General features: G+C 43.1%; 1 long non-coding RNA gene across 1 annotated transcript; it reads left to right on the top strand.

Moving 5' to 3' along the window:
* The first annotated feature begins 373 nt into the window (after positions 1–373).
* On the top strand, positions 374–3426 carry LOC310895403. Its single transcript, XR_014580655.1, has 3 exons — positions 374–2068; positions 2508–2604; positions 3036–3426. It is a non-coding gene; the product is annotated as an uncharacterized lncRNA (long non-coding RNA).
* The last annotated feature ends 6265 nt before the right edge of the window (positions 3427–9691 follow it).

Below are 9691 nucleotides of genomic sequence, written 5' to 3'. Positions count from 1 at the left end.
ACGGCATCCCGTGGGAGGGACCCCACGTGGAGCAGGGGCAGGGAGTGACCGTGAAGGAGCGGTGGAGACGAAGCGCTATAGACTGACCACAGCCCCCATTCCCCCGTTCCCCTGCGCTTCTCGGGGGGAGGAGGTGGAAGAGGGCAGATGGGGGGAAGGCGTTTTTGCTTTCTTTCCTTTGTTTCTCACTTCTCTAGCTTGTTAGAAATAGGCACGAAATCTTACTCTCTCCCTATGCTGAGTCTGCTTTGCCCGTCACGATAATTGTTGAGCAATCTCCCCGTCCTTATCTCAACCCTTGAGCCCTTTGCATCGCATTTTCTCCCCCTTTCTCTTTGAGGAGGGGGAGTGAGAGAGCGGCCGTGGTAGAACTCGGCTGCCCACCCGATTAAAACCACCGCAGTTGCAAAGGACTGGAAAATTTTTCAGAAGAAACAAGGTGTTTATCAAGGAAATATATAGTTTCCTTTCTAAGGCTTCCTGGATAATTGGGGTTATTTCGTATTCCCAACTCGGAGGAAGAGAATTGTCGATTTCAGCTTCTTTTTTCTTACATGGAAATAAAAGGTCAACAGCTCTAAAAGTAAGGGGAACGTATCAGAATCAAGCTCTTTTTGTCTGTAATCCTTTCTTAAGGAAAAGATTTATCACACACCTTCCACAGATGTATGGCAGCAGAGAATAATTTTTGAACTAATCTAATTAAAGTCAATTTGGGTATAGTGGTATTTCTCTAATTGTTTCTGAGACTTAGGCATTATCAACAGAGAATTTTCTGTTGTCGTTGCAAGGGGCCCACTGTGATGCCGTCATAAACAGAATGGAATTATGTCACCATGGCAATTTGGGAACAGCTGCTGCTGTACAAGTTTAGCTAGGAGGGACAGAGAAGTGTGCTGGACGTGATGAAACCACGTGAGGATTTGTGGACCCCACCTTGAGGTGCACAGAGAGGGCCCATGCCCTTCTGTAAGTGTTTTGATGCTTGGCTGAGGAAAAAAATGTGGTTTTATTGTGAAGGCTTCACTTTAGTATTCTGTCGTTTGTGTAAAGTCCTTACACAAGCATGAAGTTTGGTACTTTGCTCAATGATGGAGCTGCACAGAGTGACAGATCCAATGTATGGGTGAGGGCCTCTGCACGTTCTCTTTTTCCTACACACGATCAACAAATAAGGGTAGACAAATCAGAGTGTGCTGCGGTCCTCCCATAGTGCTAAAGCATAAACAAGAGACTTAAAAGTACCCCGTCACATTAAAATTCAGGACAGCAGCATAGATGTCAGGAATGCAGCTTGGCATCACCTACTTCTACTTAGAGTTCAGTTTGAAGGGATGAGCAAGTAATTTTTCCTGGGTTGATGGAAATGTGTTCTCAAGTCTGTTTTCTAACACTCTTATAGATACTTCTCTGTCCATCAGTCTGTCCTGCCAACTCTGGTGTGAGTGTGAAGTTGTGGCAAGAGGGATTTCCTATTCCTATTTGACCTGGTGGACACCAACTTTCCTAGTAAATTGCTGATGTTGCTGAGGAGGCAGCAGTATCAAAGCCCTTGTTGATGAAGATACAACAAGTCTGGGGAGGCTTTGGCATTTCTGTGCAATGCTGCTCCCTGACTGTGACTCAAGACTCAGATTCTGAGTGAAGCAAAGCAAGCTAGAGGAGAACTGTATGTCCTGGTAATTTTCTTTTCTTTCTTTCTTTTTTTTTTTTTCATTCTTCACTTGTAAGAAAATCTAAATCTTTAAGCCATTTGTTTGAAAACACAGTTTTATGGAAATGATTATGGGTGTGCTCCTTAGCCTTGTTTGGAACCTGTTTAACCTCGCTTCAGTTATAGGAGACCTAGGCTCAAATTTATGCTTACCATGATAAAGCGGTATTCTTTTGATATTCTTTTCTTTGATGATTGCAAGTGAGGTTGAAAAGAGTTTTCAGTATGATTCTTCTTTTCCTTTGCAGGATCCAAAACTCCATATTATAGCTGATCTTCATCTCTGATCTTAGAAGCTTCACAGGCCAAAAGAGAACCGAGATGAATGCTGATGAATATTTCCAATGACCACCCGTAAGTTTTGTGAAAGAATCAGGTGCATTTCTGTAGTGGTAGAAAGGTAATAAAATAATGATGGTGCACTTGAAGGCAAGTAATGCTATAAAAATGGAGAATGCAAGGCCCTGGTTTCAGACAATCTTTAGGCTGCTTCTAGATCAACAGTTTATTTGGTTATTCCACAACCTCATCTCCACTTGCTTAGAAGTTGTGAAGATTGGAAGTACACTTAGTGTTTTTCGTCCCCTCTGTGTAAAATTATAAGAATTTTCACTGGCTATAAAAGCAGAAATGACAAAGAGACCCTCCTCTGGGTCTTCAGAATGCTCGTAAGATCACCCAGACTGGATAAGTAGAGATGCTCTAGTAGAGATGCATATAGATGCAGTAGAGATGGTGGTAGAGATGCTCTAGCATCTAGTGACACACTTTGACAGCATCTTTTCTCTGACAGCAACTTATGTCTTGGCTCTTCACATCAAGCCAGAGCAGTTTCTGTGCCTCCGGAACCTGCAGACTGACCTCTCGTGTGTACCTGTGGTGGACTGAGGGTAATGTTTGTAACACACCCAGATGCTGTATTCACTATAACTTTTAGAAAAGAGAGCAAGAAGCTAACCTGCATAGCAATTTGTTAGGTTTCTCTCTCTCTCTCTCTCTCTCTCTCTCTCTCTCTATCTGCATATATATTTAATTCTTTTCTTTTTTATTTAATTCTTTTTAATTCTTTTAACTCTATCTGCATATATATTTAATTAGGAAGTAATTCAGAGTGATTCCACGGTGTACTTTAGCCAGATTTACTCTGGTCCTCTGGACTAAGCATCCCCGAGGAATATTTCCAAGCTCTCTGAATGATCTGTCATTATCTCTTACACTGTAGTCTCCATTAGGAAAGGGTAAACATTCATTGCCCATGTGGAAAGGAAGCACTCAGTTAGTTGTTTCTAACCAAAATCTCTTGATTGTGTTCTATTTACAGAAACCACTTGGCTAGCCAAACTAAATCATTGAAAATGGAAGTAGTGGAACTACTTCAAAACCGTGCTTCTGCTTCTAAGCAGAACTGCAATGCAGGTGGGGACATAGCAAGAGGACGTGTTCAAGCCAGGGTGGAATTGAAAGTCACCTGTCCAAGCCACAGAAAGAAGTCAGTGATTCCCAGTATGAGACTGTTGCTTGACTGGTAACACAGCAGCTGGAACGCTTCTGATTACTGCGGATGGATTCCCACGAATCAGCCAGTGATATAAGCTACGAGAACAACCGAAGCGATTTGAAGTTACACTTCTCCCCCTTCTGCATTCAAGCTTGTGAACGAAAGAAGGAGGAGGAGAAGAGGGGAGGAGAGAAAAGAACAAGAGGGGAGGGAAGGGGAGGGAAGGGGAGGGAATGAAGGGAAAGGGAGGGAGGGGAATTGAGGGGAGGGGAGGGGAGGGAATGGGAGGGGGAGGGAATGGGAGGGGAGGGAAGGGGAGGGGGAGGGAATGGGAGGGGCGGGGAGTGCTACCATAAATAAAATGGCCAAATAAATGACATTTTGTCTCTGGAGCCAAATATTTATGTTGCCATTCATTCCACAACCTGATTTATCACTGCAATCTGCGTATTGCACAGTGCCATTAAAGGTTTGGCAAGCACAGAGGTGGCTGAGGATTTTCAGAAATAACCTTCCTTAATAAGTGAATCAAGACTTTTGCTGTAATGCAAAAGATCAGGTAACTGATTAACATAGGGATGGCAGCTGAGCAGGGGAAACCTCTTCAAACCTTCCAAATATTTTCTTTATACAGAACTACAACTCCTTCTTCTCTGCTCTCCGGCTATGAAAGTTTCTGTCACCTACTTAGTACGCAGAAGCAGTAAAATGGGATTTAGAGGATCCAGCTATAGCATAAGTGCCAGTTAGAGGAAGCAATCAATTTACGGGTAGTCCAGTGTTTGAAGAGAGTTTAACCGGCTTCCCAAGGAGCATATACTAGTGCAATATTCCTCTAAACAATTGCTTAAGCCAAGAAAAGTTGGGTAACCAAGAGGTCGTTTTGTTGCATAATTCTCAAAAACCCCAGGAGGTGTCATCTTGAACTACCTTATGTAGGATCTTGGTCTTTTCCAAATACGTATGTATATATATATGGAGAGAGAGAGAGCAGTCTCAATTCGTCCTGCCTCATTTACATACATACAGCAACTACTATTTATTAAAGTGCATACTTCCCCTTGGGAGGCAAATAAAAGGTCTAGTGCCTAAAACGTTCTTATTGATTTGTTCTAGTTGCTTGCCCAAAGCTGTAATATGTTGTTGCAAATATTGGTTTCCTACTTGTGTTAGATCTTCTCCTTCGTATGGCATTTGGTAAGGCCTGCCACACAATATCTCAAAAGGGGCTTAGTTTTACCAATACATATTGGTTTCTTGAGAGATTTTACCAATCTGTTGTTTTATCAAATGGTTCGTGGTTTTTCACTTGGCCACTTGCCTGTGGCCTATGTATGGAGTGTGGTGTTGCCCATCAAGCCCCAGCACTTTGCTGGCTTGTTGGGTCAGTTCTGCAGTGAAGTGTGGTCCCCTGTCAGATGACATTAGTGAGGGTACACCAAATCTCGGTATAATTTCATTCAACAGTACTTTTGACGCTTCTCTGGCTTTGTTAGTTCTACATGGAAATGCTCCTGGCCATCTGGAAAAGGTGTCTCTTAGTACCAGTAGGCATCTAAACCCCCCTTTTCTTGGGAGTTTGAAAGAAATCAAGTTGCCACTGTTTCCCAGGAACATTTCCCTTCCCTGTTGTTCCTCTTTGGGGTTTGATTCCTGTCTGAGGTTTACTTTTATGCCTGTCTAACAACGGTATACAAATTAGGTCCTATCCATTTCCTACTTAAAAACTGTTATACTATTTCAGCTCCCCAGCATGCGTTCTTATGTTCTCCAATTACCCCCCGATATCATACGGTATCACAATTCTCCCATCAGTTATTTGTGTTAAACCTGTAGGTAACACTTTCCGTTTACACCTTCAATTAATTGCTTATCGATCTCAGAATCTTCTACTTCATTTTCTAAGACTTTTGTTAATGCCTGGTTTCCTGTTCCTGGTACTAGAGCCAAAATTTGACTCCCAGATGCCCATTCTGCTGCCCCTTTGGCTTCTGCATCAGCCAATCTATTTCCTCTTTCAATGTCAGTATCCCCTGTTTGATGTCCTTTACAGTGCAAAATGGCAACTTTAGCTCTTCTGCATGTTTAATTGAGGATAAGAGTTCTCTCTCCTTCCAAATTGCCCCATATGCGTGCCCCACACCAAAGGCATATTTCTAATCTGTCCAAATGTTAATTCTTTTCCCTTCTGCCAGCCCAAGAGCTCTCACCAAGGTGATGATTTCAGCCTTTTGGGCTGACGTTTGCTACCGCATATCCTGTGAGGTACCGCATATCCCTGGCGGACGAAGGTGCTGCCGTCTGTACACCAGTCCTCTGCAACTTCTAGGGGTGGTCGGCTGGAGTATACCGTGTCCATGCTCTTGATGCAATAAACTCTGTTACTAAGGAAAGAGGCTGGGTTCACAGTATTAAAGCAAAAAAATAAAAATAAAAAAATTGGTGGGGCAATTTCTGAACCCCTGTGGTAACACAGTGCAAAGTAAGCTGATTTTTTCGTCCTCTGTTAGGATTTTCTTATTCAATGGCAAAGAGTTTCTGGCTTTCAGGTGCCACAGGCAGGCAGAAAAAGGCATCCTTTAAATCTAGTACCGTGAACCAGTGTTCAACGGAGTGTTATATTGTGACTCACATTCTACTCTTAGTAGATTAGTCCATAATTAAGAAAGTTATTGATTATTCCTGCCATTCCCCTTCTATCTTTCACCTTTAGTGGGTATTGCTTTTAGCATACCTTGGGAGCATTTTCCTTTAAATCCATTTTTTTTACAGGTACTACATTCTTTGCTCCCCCAGGTATTCCTGTAGCCCAAACTCCCAGATACACTTGGTTCATAATTACATCCATGCAGGGAGTCCTATCTGGAGCTTTCTCTGGACTTGCCAGGGATAGATAGACTTCAGAGTTTAATGTGCTACTTTTATTTCCATTTTCCCTTGGTCAAAAGAACTTTTTGCATTCAATTTTTCCAGCAAGTCCCTTCCTAAGAAGGGCCTTAGCAAATTGGCTAAGTATAAAAACTGACGTATTCCCATCATTTTTCCCCAATTCCAGTTTCCAGCATTGCAAAAAAATGCCTTTGCCTTTTGGCCAGTCGCTCCTACTACATTTACAGACCTAGCGCTTTTCCAGAATCGATTTTTGGATTAACACAGAGAAAGAAGCTCCCATATCCAACCTAAAATCCATGCCTCTCTCTTCATTCCCTAGCTTGCTTTCAACCAGGGGATCTGCTCGCATAGATGCCCCAGGTCCCCGTCATTCCTGCTCCGACTGTTGCAATTTTATCCTGCAACCTAAGACAATTTCTTTCTGATGCCAGGGGCCGATTGTCCTAGAAAGAGGCTAGCCAATTGCCTCTGTTTGTCTTCCGAAGCCAGGTCCAAACTGGTATATTTTTTTTCTTCATTGCATTTCAAAGCCGGTCCAAAAATTCCATAGGGGTTTCTTTTGGACCTTGTTGGAACAGATTCTCAGTTCCCAGTTTAACCAGAGTTTGGTATTTACCAGAGGCCCCAGAGGGCTCACACCTGCGATTTTGGTATCCTCTTTCCCTGCTCATTCCGCTTCAAACAGCTCTGTCAAATGCTACATGCCACACCTTTAGTACCTTCAATAACCCTTTTAACGCTTCTTTTGGTCTTTCTCCAGCCTGTACTTTCACCACAGGCTCAGTCAGGGGCCAACTTAATTCCATACCTTTTTCCCTCCAGGATGCTGAAGCAACATATCAGTATACAACATTTCATCCCATTTGCCTTCTCTCCTCAAAAGCAACACTAATTGCAGGATAGCGTTACAGCCGATTGCTCCATAAAGTGGCCATTTAGCTCCATCCTCAAGCTTGTATAGTGGCCACTATACTGGACTGCAGTACTTCAGGAGAGTCCTCTTGCTTTCTGTGCCCCCAGTTCCGACAGTATCCTTCCAATGTGGCAGTATGCACCCACGGGGGCTTTTCTTTAAAACGTCTTTGTTCCGGGTATTGCCCATTTCCTTGATTTCCTATCCCCCTTTTTTTATCATTTCTATTCCTTATTAGTCACTGTCCCTTGTTGCAATTTCCACGCAAACCTTTTATTGCAGGTTTTTACCGTCTTCTCCCAATCTTCTCCCCAAACGTCCCAGTGATTTGTGTTAAACCTGTAGGTAACACTTTCCGTTTACATCTTCAATTAATTGCTTGTCGATCTCAGAATATTCTACTTCATTTTCTAAGACACAATTGTGCTAGCTAAGACCTAGGAATCGCCACCCTTTATCTTGTTCCCTGTCTCCCTACAGAGCTCACTCTAACATCCCCGTTGGAAGGAGAACGCTTTCTTACCTGGGAGGACTACTGTGCATGGCTGTCCTGTGTCTCCATTGGTCAGACTCACAGCAAAGTAAACCAAATGAGGATGAAACAGACATACCTCTGGACGTATCATTGTATGTCTTGAAATGGGACCTGTAAGAACAAAGTGCATTCTCAAGTGAGTCCTTTCCCATTAATTTCCTCAGTCACTGGGAAACTCTTACAGAAAATTCAGGCAAACAACTTCCCTGCACGGAAACTTCATTTCGTCTGTAGAACTAAGCATTTATCCCGGGATATTCAGTTTTTCGACACGGTATAAGCCTTCCTGCTCTCACTTCCCTTGGTTTTTCTTTTCTTCCTAAAGTTCATTTCTCTGGCAAAGCAATGCAATCTGAGAATTAAGACACCCGTGAAAAACTTAAGAAACTTCCTGGTCAATAACTTTCTTCAGACAGCGTCAACGATATCACAACAACCCAGACTTACTTAACTTTTTCTTTAAAATATCTAACACAGATTCTGTATCGTTGTCATGCAGACCAATCCCCAGCTTGATCATCGAAACTGAATTTGTTGCATATTAAACAGATTTTCTTATCATTTTTATTACAGCAGATGAAAAAAGGGCTACCTCGACTGGTGCCTCCAGAATAGCATTGAGCTGCAAGCAGCCCTTTCGGGCTTTGATGGTCAATTAGATATACACCTCCCTTCTCACAAATTGTTCACCTTTTATAATAATGTACAACTCAAGGTTAAACCCCTATATAGATGGCACCCTGTCCAAGGACAAACTGTATTCACTGATGGGTCAGGGCGAACGGGAAAAGCAGTAGTTACATGGGAACAAGGGGGCCAGTGGAATCACATAATGGGAAACATTCAAGGCTCCCCACAAATAGTAGAATTGCATGCAATAATATTGGCATTTAAACAATGGCATCAGGTCCCAGTGAATATTGTGTCAGATTCACAATATGCAGTGGAAGTGGTACAACAAATTGAACGATCTCAAATCAGGCACATTCAGAATGAAGCACTGTTTGCAAAATTCAAGGAATTGCTATTCCTTGTTGAGCAACGTACCCATCCATACTGCATAATTCCTATTAGGAGTCATACCACCTTACCAGGTTTCCTTACAGAGGGGAATGCCCAAGCCGACCACCTAGCTAACGTAACATTGCAAGTCCCAGTACCAAATACACTATCTCAGGCTCGTTTGTCACACCAATTCTTTCACCAGGCAGCAAAAGTATTGTCCAGACAATTTGCCATCCCTATAGGAGAGGCAAAACTCATAGTCCAAGCCTGCCCAGATTGTCAACAGCAGACAGGCCCAGTGACTACCGTCAATCCTAGGGGCCTCTCCTCCCTCCAGATTTGGCAAACCGACATTACTCACATTCCCGAATTCGGAAGGTTAAAATATGTTCACTTATCCATAGACACCTTTTCACATGCAATCTGGGCCACGGCTATGGCAGGCGAGACTAGCCACCATGTCCAAGCACATTTTTGTGCAGCCTTTGAAACCCTTGGCATCCCAAAAGAAATAAAAACAGATAATGGCCATGCATATGTCAGCTACTCTACAACGGCATTTTTCCACACTTGGGGTATCACACACAAGACAGGCATCCCACACTCACCCACAGGACAAGCCATAGTAGAACGAGTACACCGCACAATAAAGGACCTGCTAGCAAAACAAAAACAGGGGGAGACCCAAGAGACACCACAGAATAGGTTAGCTAAAGTAATCTATGTTATGAATCATTTAACACTACCTTTTCAACACGAAGATTTACCACCCCTTAAGCATTTTAAAATAATGGAATCAGGACTAACATCAGTTAAAACAGGGAAAGCGATGGTTATGATGCGAAACTTGGATACCAGGGGAGTGGGAAGGACCATACCAGCTAATAACTTGGGGGCGAGGGTACACTTGTGTCTCCACAGGACAAGGACCACGATGGGTGCCAGTCCGTGGCGTGCGGCCTTGGTTGGGACCACTGCCCTCCTCCACCTCTGCAGTTTCGGCGCCGCATGAGTCTCAATCCAGCCCAGACGATATTTCAACAACTTAAAAAACTGAATGAGTTGTCTGATAAGCTAACAACAAGCTCACTGGGATTGGAGTCTTGGCTAAAGGGATTAGGAATAATCGTGTGG

The sequence above is a fragment of the Anser anser genome, assembly GCF_964211835.1.
Source record: "Anser anser genome assembly, chromosome: 2".
Classification (NCBI taxonomy): domain Eukaryota; kingdom Metazoa; phylum Chordata; class Aves; order Anseriformes; family Anatidae; genus Anser; species Anser anser.
This window is presented reverse-complemented; position numbering and strand designations above follow the sequence as displayed.